The sequence below is a fragment of the Ranitomeya imitator genome, chromosome 8 (genome assembly GCF_032444005.1).
Source record: "Ranitomeya imitator isolate aRanImi1 chromosome 8, aRanImi1.pri, whole genome shotgun sequence".
Taxonomy (NCBI): domain Eukaryota; kingdom Metazoa; phylum Chordata; class Amphibia; order Anura; family Dendrobatidae; genus Ranitomeya; species Ranitomeya imitator.
Genome location: NC_091289.1, coordinates 52,923,745 through 52,939,068, shown reverse-complemented (window position 1 = coordinate 52,939,068; position 15,324 = coordinate 52,923,745). Strand labels below are relative to the sequence as shown.

General features: G+C 43.0%; 1 protein-coding gene across 1 annotated transcript in view; it reads right to left on the bottom strand.

Moving 5' to 3' along the window:
- CENPP (centromere protein P) overlaps positions 1-15,324 on the bottom strand; it is a 406,761-nt gene that overhangs the window by 302,545 nt on the left and 88,892 nt on the right. The window lies entirely within an intron of this gene.

Here is a 15,324-nt window from a genome sequence, read left to right as displayed (position 1 = left end):
TGGAGAGAGCAGGAAGGGCAGCTGACATGACAGGGATTAAGGTGGGGGAAGGGGGATGACAAGAATGTTATTCACAAAAAAATGCTGCTGAGCCCACTGTGTTCTGCTCCTCTGTAAACAAGCTGTGCCTCTGATGCAGTAACTGCTGGTGACAGCAGGTCACAGGGCAGTCACACACAAAATGGTGCTGCCCTGTGATGCTGCTCTTCATTCTTACTGTTAGAAGCAAAATTGGGGCAGTAACTGCTGACATCACCATTTCCCTCCCCTTTTGGGTGGTCTAATATCCCTGGGGCAGAGCTGCTAAATCTTACTATAGCTGCTTGAGGTCTAAAACGGAAAATGCTCCCCCTAGTGGTAAATATGTATATTTGTAGAAAAATATATAATATTTTTCATATAGAAATGTTTGCAAACAGTGCAAACATTCCATTAATACATTTTAATTACTATTTTAAGCTTAATTTCACAAAAAAAACAAAATGCAAGAAAACTGGTGGCACCTTCCCTTTAATATATTATATTTTTTCAGTATTGGTGATTTGATCGCCTATTCTTTGGATGTCCCTTTGGTGGGTCATGTGCAGATTTTAATGGTTTTTAAAATTGTATTGCTTCATTGTCAGTTGTAATTACTATATTGCTATTGGCATTTAAATTGTTCTTGTTTGGTTTGTTGAAAAGAGCAGAACAATTTTAAATTTTGCTACTAAACCTAATTTGCAATGGGTTGTCAAAAATAAAAGGAATATGAGGAACATATCTAATGTGTTATTTAAAAAGTAGTCAGCTCACCTTGAATGTGTGCTGGCGTTCCCAAACTCCTGGAGAATAGATTACCGTAATGGAGAAGCCAATACTGTTTAAAAGGAACGTCTTATTAGAGTCCTGCAAACAAACAATTTGAAAATGACTGCCCCACTCCAGTTGATTGACAGGTCTTTTCCATGCATATACATAGGAAGAGACATGTCAATCAAGTGGGGCAGTGCAGGACGAGGCCATCCAGAGCAGACATAGACTCGCTAGGTCATTCCCTATAATTCCCAGCATGCTTTCCCAACTATGTTTTCTCTGAAACACTATAAAATTTAAAAATAAATATAAAGGACATGCAATTGCAGTCAAGTTCTGTTTCATGGTGCAATAATTCGGGCAGCATGAATCTAATGACAGGTTCCCTTTGACCAGTTCCCCCATACCTGACCAAGCACATTTTTTGGTTCTATCATACATGTGCTTTTAACAGCTCTGAAAAATGTTCTCCTTCAGATATTCAAATCGTTTTTGCATTCCTTTTCACTATACATGGAGATTCATATACCGTAGTTTTTTTTTCTCCTGATATCAGGGAAAAATGTAACGAAACATTTTAAATTGTGTTCCCATTTCTATATAAAATTTTTTTCAGATATTGGACAATTTTTGTAATCACAAATGAAGGCTGTGAACAGCAATTCGGAGTGGTGGTATTTCCTTTTTTTTTCTTTTTTCATTCATTTTACACACTATGTCCCCATGAGGTCCTAAAAGACCTTTGGTAGGTATTTGAACATATAAGGCCGGCGTCAGACTGGCGTTTTAAACGGCCGAGTGCAATGCGATAAAAAAAAAAAATCGCATTGCACTCAGACCAATGTTAAGCTATGGGGCAGCTCCCAGCAGACGACTTTTTGTCGGCCGTTTTCCTCGGTCCGAGACAATCGCAGCATGCGATAGCATCGATGCTGCGATTGTCTCGGACCGAGGAAAACTCTCGGCTCAATCGCACCCATATAAGCCTATGGGTGCGAGTGAGACAGCGCACACCACTCGGATAACATCCGAGTGATGTGCGCTATAAGCGGACCCCAGCAATGGAGGAGATGGAGAAATGTATTTCTCCGCCTCCTCCGCAGCTGTGCTCCGATCCTCCCTGTGCGAGAGAATCGGAGCACAGACGCATGACACTCGGCTCCTGCTCTGCTGCAAGCAGGAGCCGAGTGTCATTAGCATATCGCATCCGATGATCTCGCATCGGATGCAATACGCTAGTGTGACGCCGGCCTTAATGCGTTATTTTTATTGCTTTTTTCCCTGTAAATGGGGCTGGTATATTATCCCCAGTTACAGGAGAAATTCAGCCTCGTGGCTGCTTAGCAATGCCAACTGGGTCTTCTACGACCGAGCCATTGTCCTAGAAGACAATTCTTCTAGGACTGAGCCTACATGATCATGACATGATCACTGGGCTTCCTAACTGATAAATACAATGCTTGTTCGGCATTGTGTACACATAGATTAGGAATGAAAACATGAGAATAAATCATGTGTGACTACTACCTGGGAAGTCTGTATGGGGCTGACAGCCACTTTCCCACCCACACAACTACATAATGTCCTACAAGCTGTTTACTTTGCATTGACGTTTTAGAATGTCAGTGAAGAGTAAAGTGTGGGCTGCCCGAACATTTAAATTCTATGGACATTCCATGAGTAATTAAACTTCATTTACTTTATTATAAACCCAGACTAAAAGCCATATGACAGGTAAAGAAATATGTCATTAATGTCTATATGCAACCACAAGTCCCAAAGTAGCTCAGTGTAAGACTAGAGTCACACGATGGTATAGAAAAAAAAAAAATTGGCCTGATTTCCATTCAGAAAAGTGCTACAATTTATTTCTCACTTGTCATTTGTGTGCTGTCAGTATGAAATCCGTTTTTTTTTTCTCAGCAGCTATTAATCATTTACAGCATCATTTATTATTATTTTTATTATTTATTGATATAGCACCATTGATTCCATGGTGCTGTACATGAGAAGGGGTTACATACAAGTTACAGATATCACTTACAGTAAACAAACTAACAATGACGGACTGATACAGAGGGGCGAGGACCCTGCCCTTGCGGGCTTACATTCTACAGGATTATGGGGATGGAGACAGTAGGTTGAGGGTTGCAGGAGCTCCGGTGTTGGTGAGGCGGTAGCTTCGGTAGTGATGAGGCGGCAGCGGGGTCAGTGCAGACTGTAGGCTTTCCTGAAGAGATGGGTTTTCATGTTCCGTCTGAAGGATCCGAATGTGGTTGATAGTCAGACGTGTTGGGGCAAATAATTCCAGAGGATGGGGGAAAATCGGGAGAAGTCTTGGAGGCGATTGGATGAGGAGCGAATAAGTGTGGAGGAGAGAAGGAGGTCTTGGGAGGACCGGAGATTACGTGAGGGAAGATATCGGGAGATTAGTTCAGAGATATATGGAGGAGACAGGTTATGGATTGCTTTGTAGGTCAGTATTAGGTCAGTATTAGTAATTTGAACTGGATACGCTGAGGGAATGGGAGCCAGTGAGGAGATTTGCAGAGGGGAGAAGCGGAAGAGTAGCAAGGAGAGAGATGAATTAGTCGGGCAGCAGAGTTAAGGATTGACTGGAGAGGTGCAAGGGTGTTAGCAGGGAGGCCGCAGAAAAGGATGTTGCAGTAGTCAAGGCGGGAGATGATGAGGGCATGCACAAGCATTTTAGTAGACTGACGGTTGAGGAAAGGACGGATTCTGGAGAGATTTTTGAGCTGAAGGCGACAGGAGGTGGAGAGAGCTTGGATGTGTGGTTTAAAGGACAGTTTCCTATGTTATAGAACTGCAATATATCCGTAAAAATGTCATGCTATGCTGTGGCCCTGTATGGATTCCGATTATTTTCTCATACCCATCCAATTTCAGAGTGAAATTGATTTTTTTTTATCACAGAGATTCTGGCAGATAAAACAAACGTCATCAGCACTGCCCCACTGAATAACATTGGTTCAAGTGCTATTCGATTAAAAATCAGATAGCATTCATCCAATTTATACGGTGGTGTGAGTGAGCCCTAATTTGTACAACATATATTTGTATGTTCTCTCCGTGTTTGCGTGGGTTTCCTCCGGGCACTCCGGTTTCCTCCCACATTCCAAAGACATAATGATAGGGATTCTAGATTGTGAGCCCCATTGGGGACAGCGATGTTACTGTGTGCAAACTGTAAAGCGCTGCGGAATATGTTAGCGCCACATAAAAATAAAGATTATTATTATTATATATATTGAGTCAAGTGTCATTAAATTTCTGCTTTTTAACTGACATATATAGAGCATGAAATAAGTATTGAACACATCACCAATTTTCTAAGTAAATATATTTCTAAAGGTGCTATTAAAACTAAATTCTCAACAGATGTCGGTAACAACCCATCCAATCCACACAGGTAAAACAAATCAAACCATAGATGTCCATAAATTAGACAATGAGAAATGACACAGGGAGATAGTATTGAACACCTGACGAATGAGAGGTGCAAAAAGACACGGAAAGTCATGACACCCACTGAAATCTATTAGTAATTAGAAAGCAATCCTGTCTCTTAATGAAAAATAATATCAATGAGTTCAACTAAAAAGGTGTCTAAATAACAACGTGCCACAAAAGAAACATTTCATGATGGATAATACCATTGAGCTGTCTTAAGACCTTTGCAATCTTATTGTTGCAAAACGTACTGATGGCCCTGGTTACAGAAGAACTTCTAAACTACTGAAGGTTCCAGGAAGAACTGTTGAGGCCATATTCTGGAAGTGGAAGAAACATCATTTCACCATAAGCCAGCCACAACAAGGTACTCTCCGCAAGATTTAAGACAGGGATTGTTTCATTAGAAAAAGTAATGCACTCAACCTCCATTGTTTGCATGCACGCTCACCACGCAAGACTCCATTGCCGAGCAAAAAATGTTCAAGTGGGTTTAAAGTTGCTTAACAACATCTAGACAACACTGTGAAATACTAGGAGATTAAAGTCTGGTCAGACAACATCAAAATTGAACTCTTTGGGTTCATAATACACACCATGTTTGGAAGCCAAAAGGCATGGAAAATCACCCCAGAAACACCCTACCAACTGTGAAGTTTGGAGGTAGGAACATCATGGGGTGGGGCTGTTTTTCAGCATACGACACTGGCAAATTTTGTATAATTGAAGGAAGGATGGCTGGACAAATGTAGTGAGACAGGCTTGATAAAAAAAAACTGCTGCCATCTACTATGATAATGAAGATGAAATGAATGTGGACATTTTAGAAAGTCAGTGATCCCAAACACACAGCTAAATAAACTCTCAATTGGTTTCAGAGACAGAAAATAAAGCTTCTAGACTGACCCAGCCATTTCTCTGAAATACATGTAGAAAAGCTGCGGAGACACCATCACGTGTTTCTCAACGCAAGCAATAAATAGCCAGGTCTGCTCCTAATAGCCAGATTCCTACTCCACACTGATGAGGGGCAAATACCCCGAAACAGCTGTCTGTGGATGGATACCATGTTTTGGCATAGGTGGCTTTCCTTTATTGGATGCTGCCCTTCCCGTGGTTGTTCCTTCCTGGTGAAAGACCTGGCTATTTATTGCTTGTGTCGAGAAACACGTGATGGTGTCTCTGCAGCTTTTCTACATGCATTTGCATATTTCCCATAAGGGATGGGGCAGTGTTCTGGATCACTGCGTTGAGAAACACGTGATGGTGTCTCTGCGGTGTTGGATGTTTTCATCTCCCCGAGGTCATTCATCCTTATGTTTATATTTCTCTGAAATACAACAGCGTTTCACAGCAAACCACACACGGCTGCAATAACGCTGCCAATGTCTGGTTCATGTCACGTGAATCAGAAGACATTTCTCCCATTAAAAGGGATAGTGCACAGACATCTCACTTCTTTGTACTACACCCTTTCTTGTCATTTAATTCCGGACACAAGTAGTGCTCGGTCTGCAGGTAGAAAATATCCTACATAGTCTATGTGCTGCAAATTTTTACACTGACTGTACAATGCATGAGAATGGGGCTTGGAACACTTCCTATTAGCATACAGTAGACAAAAATCCACACTAAATTGAGAACATAATTAGGATTTTAATGTCGGCAGCTTGAACTACCTTGAAATACCTGATGTTGCATTAGCACACTACAGACTTCATCTACTCAGAGATGTGAAATCCACATCAAATTCTGCTGTCAAATTCCCGCATAACTTTGAATATTATACAAATAAAATCTCAAGGGAATAGGAACTGTTGTTAGTAATTAGAATATGTACAGGGTGGTGAAAAATGATGCTTGCTACATATGCAACAAGAAATGTATAACTAAATCATGCAAAATGATTTATAACAGGCAAGGGTAGACCGCAAGAGACCACATGTTAATTCATTGTTTGGTTCCTGCAGATGTCTGCCATCTAATAAATTGTTCCAGTGCAGAGTGAAGAGGAGCCAGCAAGCCACATGGACAGAGCTTAAAGGGAGTCTATCAGCCCAAATTTACACTTCAAACTAACCACACAGCCATGTAGGGAATGGAGTACCAATAAACAAATGCCTTTTTAGTTTTCAAATCAGTTCTTCCGCTGCCCCCGCAACAGACATATAATATACAAGTATCCACCCACCTATTTAGTCTGCTGTCATGTTGATTGACCGCGATGGTTTCACCAGATCAAGTGCTTTTTGATGATATACCTGCAGCATGTGAGCAAAAGAAATCTCAAAAACTCAAATACTAAATGAAGACTGAGGAATAAACTGAGGACTATGTGGTGCCCATATATTGTACTATACCTGTATTTCTTATCTGGGCATCAGGAATCTTGGCAGGTGTTATAGGGGCCCACTGAGACTCTTTAACCCGAGGACCACGAAAATATGGAGCCGGCCTTGGCGACGATGCTCACATCAAGATGAACGCCGGCTGCAGCTGTGACAGGCCGTAACAGTTACGTTAAATGGCTGCCAGCCTATCAGAGGCAGCATTCTGACTCAAGCAGCCTTCTATAGGCCAGAGGCGTTTCAATGTTACTGCCATGTGACATCAGCGCGCGGCCTGTCGCAGGCCAAATACGAAGCCACAAGAGGATGCCGGGGAGTGCAGGTAGGTGAAGAGAATCCCCCAACACTCTGTGATTTGTAAGATAGTGGACATCGGAGCTGACATACGGGCCAAGGATGGGGATATTATTAATGTGGACATAGGGACCCAGGACGGGGCGGCATAGGGGCCTAGGATTGGGACATTGTATAAAGGGGCCCAGGATGGGGACATTATTAAAGTGGACATTGAGGTCCAGGATGGGGACATTGAATAAAGGGTCCAGCATTATTCCTGGAAGAGGCCCAGGATGGGGAGTTTATTAAAGTGGTTTATGGTGGAATGTTGGGATATAATTACTGTAGGGGCCAATCAAGTCCCACACGCTCAGTGCTACAGGGTGATCCTTGACTCTGCCCTCTCTTTCAAGCCACATATCCAAGCCCTTGCCTCCTCCTGCCGACTCAAACTCAAAAATATTTCCCGGATCCGGCAATTCCTTGACCACGGAACCACAAAAACACTAGTGCACACCCTTATCATCTCCCGCCTCGACTACTGCAACCTAGTACTCTCTGGCCTCCCCGCTAGCACTGTGGCACCACTCCAATCCATCCTACACTCTGCTGCCGATTAACATACCTTTCTCCCCCTTATTCCCCAGCCTTCCCTCTCCGCCAAGCCCTTCACTAGCTTCATATCGTCCAGAGACTCCAGTTCAAAAACCTAACTATGAAATACAAAGCCATCCACAACCAGTCTCCTCCATACATCTGCGACATGGTCTCCTGGTACTTACCCACACGCAACCTTCGATCCTCTCAAGATCTCCTTCTCTACTCCCCTCTTATCTCTTCTTCCCAGAAAAGCAAACAAGACTTCTCCCGTGCTTCCCCCATACTCAAACTCTCTACCCCAACACATCAGACTCTCGCCTACCACAGAAACCTTCAAAAAGAACCTTAAGACCCACCTCTTCCGACAAGCCTACAACCTGCAGTGATTCTTAGTCTGCTGAACCGCCTCACAACCAGCGCTGCCCTCTCCTAATGTATCCTCACTGATCCCCTGTAGACTGTGAGCCCTAGCGGGCAGGGTCCTCTCTCCCTCTATACTTGTGTGTGCTTTGTTTTGCTCATGTTTATTGCACTTGTCTATAATTACCCCTTCTAAGTGTAAAGCGCGTAGACTTACTTAATAAGTAATAAGACATTATTAATGCTGTAATTTAATTCAATTTTGAGGATACTATCTTCCATGGATGAGAACAAAAGGGGGGACCTGTTACTATGCAGGGCGTCACTATGTCTCTTTTTTTCTTCATCTGAAATAGAGTAGAAGTCCGGGGAAAAAAGTGGGGAATGTGCCCTGGAAGTGATCAGCTATAGATAACTGTGGTATGTTCTACAGAGACGAATCCTGGCTGGAAGAAGTGACAGCGGTCTGCATTTTATGAAGATGAAGGTGTTCAACTACAAACGTCACTGGAGAGTCAGTGTGTTACTTGTACACTTACACTATACACTGTATACTATGTACATAGTTCCTGTGTATAATATCACTGTTAGGCCCGGTTTCACACTAGCGTTTGTGTACGCAGCATAGGGCTGAGTACATCTTACCTTCAGATCCGCATACATCCGCATCCGTCCTGCGTACCTATCTTTAACTTTGTGTACACAGGGACATGCGTTGTATGCGGATGCGTCTCCATGTGGCATTTTGACGTGCCTGCTGAACGCAACATGTTGCGTTCGGCGGTCACGTCAAAATATCGCACAGGGTCACATCCTCATACAATGCATGTCACTGCGTACACAATGTTAAAGATAGGTACGCAGGATGGATGCGGATGTATGCGGATCTGAAGGTAAGATGTACTCAGCCCTATGCTGCGTACACAAACGCTAGTGTGAAACCGGCCTTAGTCACTGTATTTTCTGTAAACTATATACACAGCTCCTATGTATAATGGCACTGGTGATCACTGTATTACCTGTACACTGACACTATATGCAGAGGTCTTGTGTATAATGTCACTGGGGATCATCACATTACTTGCACACTGACCCTATACACTGTATACTATATACAGACCTCCTGTGTATAATGTCACTGGTGAGTCATTGTATTACCTGTATACTAACACCACTCTATATTATGTACAGAGTTCATGTGTAAAATGTCACTGGTGATCATTGAATTACCTGTACACTGAAACTATATACAGAGCTCCCGCATATAATGTCATCAATGGTAATATTAGTGTTGCAGCTTTTATTAATGTTCAGTATTGTAGTACTCGATCACTATGTGGTGGTAATATCTGATCTGGTCATGATGTGGTGGTATTTCTTTCTTGAATGTGGTATTATTCAGTCACTATGTGGTCTGGTCATGATGTGACTATTAACCCCTTCATGTGGTATTCAGTCACTATGGGGTCTTGTCATGCTGTGACTGTATTTGTCCCTTGTATGTAGTATTATTTGGTTACTATATGGTGGTAATGTGTGGTCTGGTGATGGCGTGACTGAATTTGTCCCTTGTATGTGGTATTATATGGTTACTATGTGGTGGTAATATGTGGTCTGGTCTGGTAACGGTTAACAGATATTTGCATATAGCTATAGGGTAGGGCCCTAGGGTCAATTCCCCTGTGGGACGACGACACTGGACAAATCATGTCATATTATCCAAATAAGTAACAGATTACGGTGCTTTTAGCATGCTTGTGGTTCTCTATGGCGGTAACATGTGTAATATGATAATATGTTGTGCCGTGGCCATGAGAGACCAGTGAAACCATATATATGTGAAGGTTCCATACAGCTTACTATAAATATCCGACTTGGTCGTGGTGACTTAGCTATGCAACCAATTATGGTAGTAGAACGCAAATAGACTATTAGCACAAGAGCACTTTATTTATCTTTTTCTAAAAAAAATTGAATTTTGGAGGCCTTTTTGCTCCCTATTTCTGTCCCTTACAATGTATATACATCTTGATATTTAAAAGGGTGAGCCTAGGAAACAGTTTGGGACTTTAAGTGGACATAAGTGCAATAGGTTAACTAGTGCTACACTTTATCTTGTGCAACATTTTTTTAAATTAGTCTTTTTTAGCCTGACCAAGTGTTTGTGGTTGTGTGTTTGGTATTGGGATTTGGGCGTGGGTAATTGTTAGGGTCCAACTAGGGCCAGAAGGGACAGCCGACGCGGAGTGGGGGCGCCATGTCGAACTTAGGGTGCCAACCTCCACTGCCAGGATGGTACAGTCCATTAGGAAGAAATTAGGGATAAAGTCAGGACTGCCTTCCCCCTACTAGGTCTTCCTGGCGTATTTTTTGCTGTACTTTAATCCCGCTCTGTTCTTGGTTTTGGTTATTATTTATATATCTTATTTTTAACATGATCAATTAAAGATATTTTTAAGGGTATTGTTCTTTTTTGGTTTATAGAGGGAGGAAAATGTACCAGACTTTAAATGGTTAATCAATGCATTCTCATAGGATGCCACAATTCATTTTGTAACATTTCTGATCATTTCTGATCTGCCAGATCAGTCCCATTTTAAAGTGTGTGGTGCATAAAATGCAATTACCGTATCCTCTGTTGCATCAATGTAGAATTCCAAACTCCCTCTGGAAGAACTCAGGAGTTTCATGAAATTCAGACTCAGAGCATAATAAACATAAAGAATTATACTGACCTCACCACTTACCGGTCCAGACACTCTGCTGTTTGATGCCCGCCATCCAGTCCCCAGAGTTGGCTCTTCATTTCCCCACTGCAAGCTGCACGTTTCGGCCTGTTCACTCCAGGCCGGCACATCCGGCCATGATCAGGACTCTGAAGTCACTGCACTTCGCATGTCATGGTATCACAGATGTGTGACACACAGTGACCTCTGAGGCCTAGATGAAGCCACAAGCCCCGGCCTAGAATGAACCTGCCATAGATACAATTGCAGAAAGAAGTGGCCCATAGGATACACCCTTTTTTAAGCTTTTGCCTCCTTTCTACACCAACTGGCTGCCATTTTGCTGAATCTACATAAAACGAATTTACAAAAAATCCATATACTAAAAAATGTGGAGTTCACGGTGTGTTCACATGAAACAAATCTTGTCTCAGGAGAACATGCTGAGCTAGGCTGCAGCTTTGACCTTCTCTGAGGGAATTTTTTTTTCACTCTATAACGTGGTCATGTTTTGACAAGCCAACGGTGTTCGAAAAATCAAGAGTTAAAGGTTATAGCAAAATGTATAAAAAGTCTGCTGAGCTATAATAAGTTAGACAACACTTACGACCAATGTCTTTTCTACTTGCTGCAAGATAAGAATAAGAACTGCCTGCTACCGGATGACACCGTGCCTCAGGAGACAATAAAGGAGAAGGAGCAAATGCCCAAAGAGAAATTCTGGAGTATACGTCCAGTAAGTTGAAGGGAAATTTTGCATCTTTATTATCAGGGCATAACAATACAATGGAGGCACACCGAAAAAAAAATAAAAAACTGTTCCAGAGTCAAAGGAACTGTAGCAATTGAAAGAAGTACATGGTTTGAATAAAATGCACCACTAAAAGGTCGTCTTTAATGTCACAGCATATAAAAGGTATTTTAGACAACTGTATGCTTCCAGTCAATTATGACAGCAGTTTAGGTACCGGTAGGTCTTTTCCTGTTCCAGCAGGTCTGTGCCCCTGAACACAAAAGGAGGTCCATAAAAACATGACGAGTTTGATTTGAAATAACTCGTGTCACAGTAACGTCATGAAACACCTTTGGGATTAATTAGAACACAGAGAGCCAGACCATAATTTCCAGCATCAGTAGCTGGTGACTGACCTCACAAGTGTTGTTTTGGCTGAATGGTGACAATTTCCAACAGACTGTCAAAAATCTTACAGTGGTGGCTGTAAAGGTGCAAAAAGGGCCCAATTCCATATTAAAAGCATATTCTCATTAAATGAATTAATGGCCCATCCATTGTATATGCTTTGACTTTATGATGTAAAGTATTATGGTATTATGATAACTGGTTCAGTGATCATACTCAAAGTTTGGTGATGAATGGTTGCACATTCAATTGGTAGAGTGTTTCAAGTGGAGTACCACAAGGCTCTGTCCTGACCCCAGTGTTGTTTAACATTTTTTTAAAATGATATAAACTGAAGGTAAACTAATCTTCAAGCTAATTTTGAACTGGAGTCTCTGGGTGATAGGAAGCCAGTGAAGGGCTTGGCATAGGGGAGAGGTTGGGGAATAGCGGGGAGACAGGTAAATTAGTCGGGCAGCAGAGTGTAGGATGGATTGGAGCGGTGCCAGAGTGCTAGAGGGGAGGCCAGAGAGTAGGAGGTTGCAGTAGTCAAGGCTGGAGATGATAAGGGAATGTACTAGTGTTTTTGTGGTGTTGCAGTCAAGGAATGCGTGGATCCGGGAGATATTTTTGAATTTGAGAGAGCAGGAGGAGGCAAGGGCTGGGATATGTGGCTTGAAAGAGAGGGCTGAGTCGAGGATCACCCCGAGGCATCGGGTGTATGGGACTGGGGGAAAGTGAGCAGCCATTGACATTGATAGATAGCTCTGGTGGAGGGATAGAGTGAGATGGGGGAAAGATAATGAATCCTGTTTTGTCCAAGTTCAGTTTTAGAAAGCGAGCAGAAAAGAAGGCCGAGATAGTAGAGAGACAGTGTGGGATTTTGGTAAGTAAGGAGGTGAGGTCAGGTCAGGGATGAAACTGAAAGGGGGAAGATACAGATTAGATATTAGAAAAAAAAATTGACAGTGAGGGTGATCAATGAGTGGAACAGGCTGCCACGAGAGGTGGTGAGTTCTCCTGCAATGGAAGTCTTCAAACAGAGGCTGGACAGACATCTGTCTGAAATGGTTCAGTGAATCCTGCATTGAGCAGGGGGTTGGACATGATGACCTTGGAGGTTATCTGGGATCTTCAGCATTGTGATGGCATCAAGTGTCCAGGAAAAACAGTAATCTATCTTTATAATTGTGTAAGGGGAACTTCCGTCTGTTTGTCTGTCACGGAAATCATGCGTCGCTGATTGGTCTCGGCCGGCCGCGACCAATCAGCGAAGGGCACAGTCCGGCCACGAATTTGCACCTCCCCACTCTCCTCCAGTCACTGCCCCCTCCCTACTCCCCTTCAGTCAGTGCCAGTGTGTCGCTCCATCCCGGACCAACTTTTTACTATTGAAGCTGCCTATGCAGCAGCAATAGTAAAAAGATATAATGTTAAAAATAATTGAAAAAAAAATCATGCTATTCTCACCTTCCGACGTCCGCCGAAGCTGTCCGCTCTTTGCGATGGGGCCGGCAGCTTCCGTTCCCAGTGATGCATTGCAAAATTACCCAGTTAACTTAGCGGTCTCGCGAGACCGCTACGTCATCTGGGTAATTTCGCAATGCATCACTGGGAACGGAAGATGACAGCCGCATCGCGAGGAGCGGGACAGCTTCAGTGGACGACGGAAGGTGAGTATATAACTATTTTTATTTTAATTATTTTTTTAACAGGGCTATGGTGCCCACACTGTTATATACTACGTGGGCTGTGTTATATACTGCGTGAACTGTGCTATATACTACGTGGCTGCTATATACTACGTGGCTGCTATATACTATGTGGCTGTCTGTGTTACATACTATGTGGGCTGTGCTATATACTACGTGGGCTGTGTTATATACTACGTGGCTGCTATATACTATGTGACTGCTATATACTACGTGGCTGGCTGTGTTATATACTAAGTGGGCTGTGCTATATACTACGTGGCTGTGCTATATACTACGTGGCTGTGCTATACTCTACGTGGCTGTGCTATACTCTACGTGGCTGTGCTACATATGTGGCTGTGCTATACACTATGTGGCTGTGCTATATACTAGGTGGCTGTGCTATATACTACGAGGCTGTGCTATATACTACGTGGCTGTCTGTTATATACTACGTGGCTGTGCTATATACTACGTGGGCTGTGTTATATACTATGTGGGCTGTGTTATATACTATGTGGCTGTGCTATATACTACGTGGCTGTGCTATATACTACGTGGCTGTGCTATATACTACGTGGCTGTGCTATATACTACGTGGCTGTGTTATACACTACGTGCCTGTGTTATATACTACGTGGCTGTGCTATATACTACATGGCCTGTGCTATATACTACATGGTTGTGTTATATACTACGTTGGCTGTGCTATATACTACGTGGCTGTGCTATATACTACGTGGCTGTGCTATATACTACGTGGCTGTGCTATATACTACGTGGCTGTGCTATATACTACGTGGCTGTGCTATACACTACGTGGCTGTGCTATATACGATGTGGCCTGTGTTATATACTACGTCTCTGTGCTATATACTACGCGGCTGTGTTATATACTATGTGGCTCCTCTATACTACAAGGCTGTGCTATATAGTTCGTGGCTGCTATATACTACGTGGCTGTGCTATATACTACGTGGCTGTGTTATATACTATGTGGGCTGTGCTATATACTACGTGCCTGTGTTATATACTACGTGGCTGTGCTATATACTACGTGGCCTGTGCTATATACTACGTGGTTGTGTTATATACTACGTGGCTGTGCTATATACTACGTTGGCTGTGTTATATACTACGTGGTTGTGCTATATATTTTGTGGCTGTGTTATATACTACGTGACTGTACTATATCCTGCGCCCCGAACCCCCGACATCCTGCGCCCCGAATCCCTGACATCCTACGACCAATCAGTGACAGACGCAGTCCAGCCGCGAATTGATGCAGGATTTGAATCACGCTTTGCTGATTGGTCTCGCCCAGCCGGCCGTGACCAATCAGCGATATTGGCGCAGGATTTAAACACCGCTTCGGTGATTGGTCGTGCCCAGCTGGCCACGACCAATCAGCTACAGGCGCAGTCCGGCCGTGAATTGGCGAGGGAATTGAACCACGCTTCACTGTTCGGCCAGCCGGGAGCGACCAATCAGTGATATGGGCGCGGAATTTAACCCCCACTCACAGCGCGACCTACATACATACATACATACTCTAGAAAACCCGATGCGTTAGAAGCGGGCCACCATCTAGTGGTATTTATGTGAATGAAGCTGTGCTTGAGGTCCACTGCACAGATTTGTAGCGCTTTCATACTCCTGATCGGTGGGGAAGGGTCACAGAAGGAGGGCCATCATTGATTGTAAAATTATTATAAATTCAAAGATTATTATATCACTGTATGAAAAAGAAATTCCTATAGACACCCATGACATTGAAATGGGATGTCAAGGAGCTCATATAAATATGATAGTCTGGTGTCCACATACTTTTGGCCAGATGGTGTATTTTACAATATAGCAGATTTAGTGCTCACAAAAAGTGCAGTATACAGGTCTGATATAGAAACTTGACAACATATCATGAGTATTCTGTA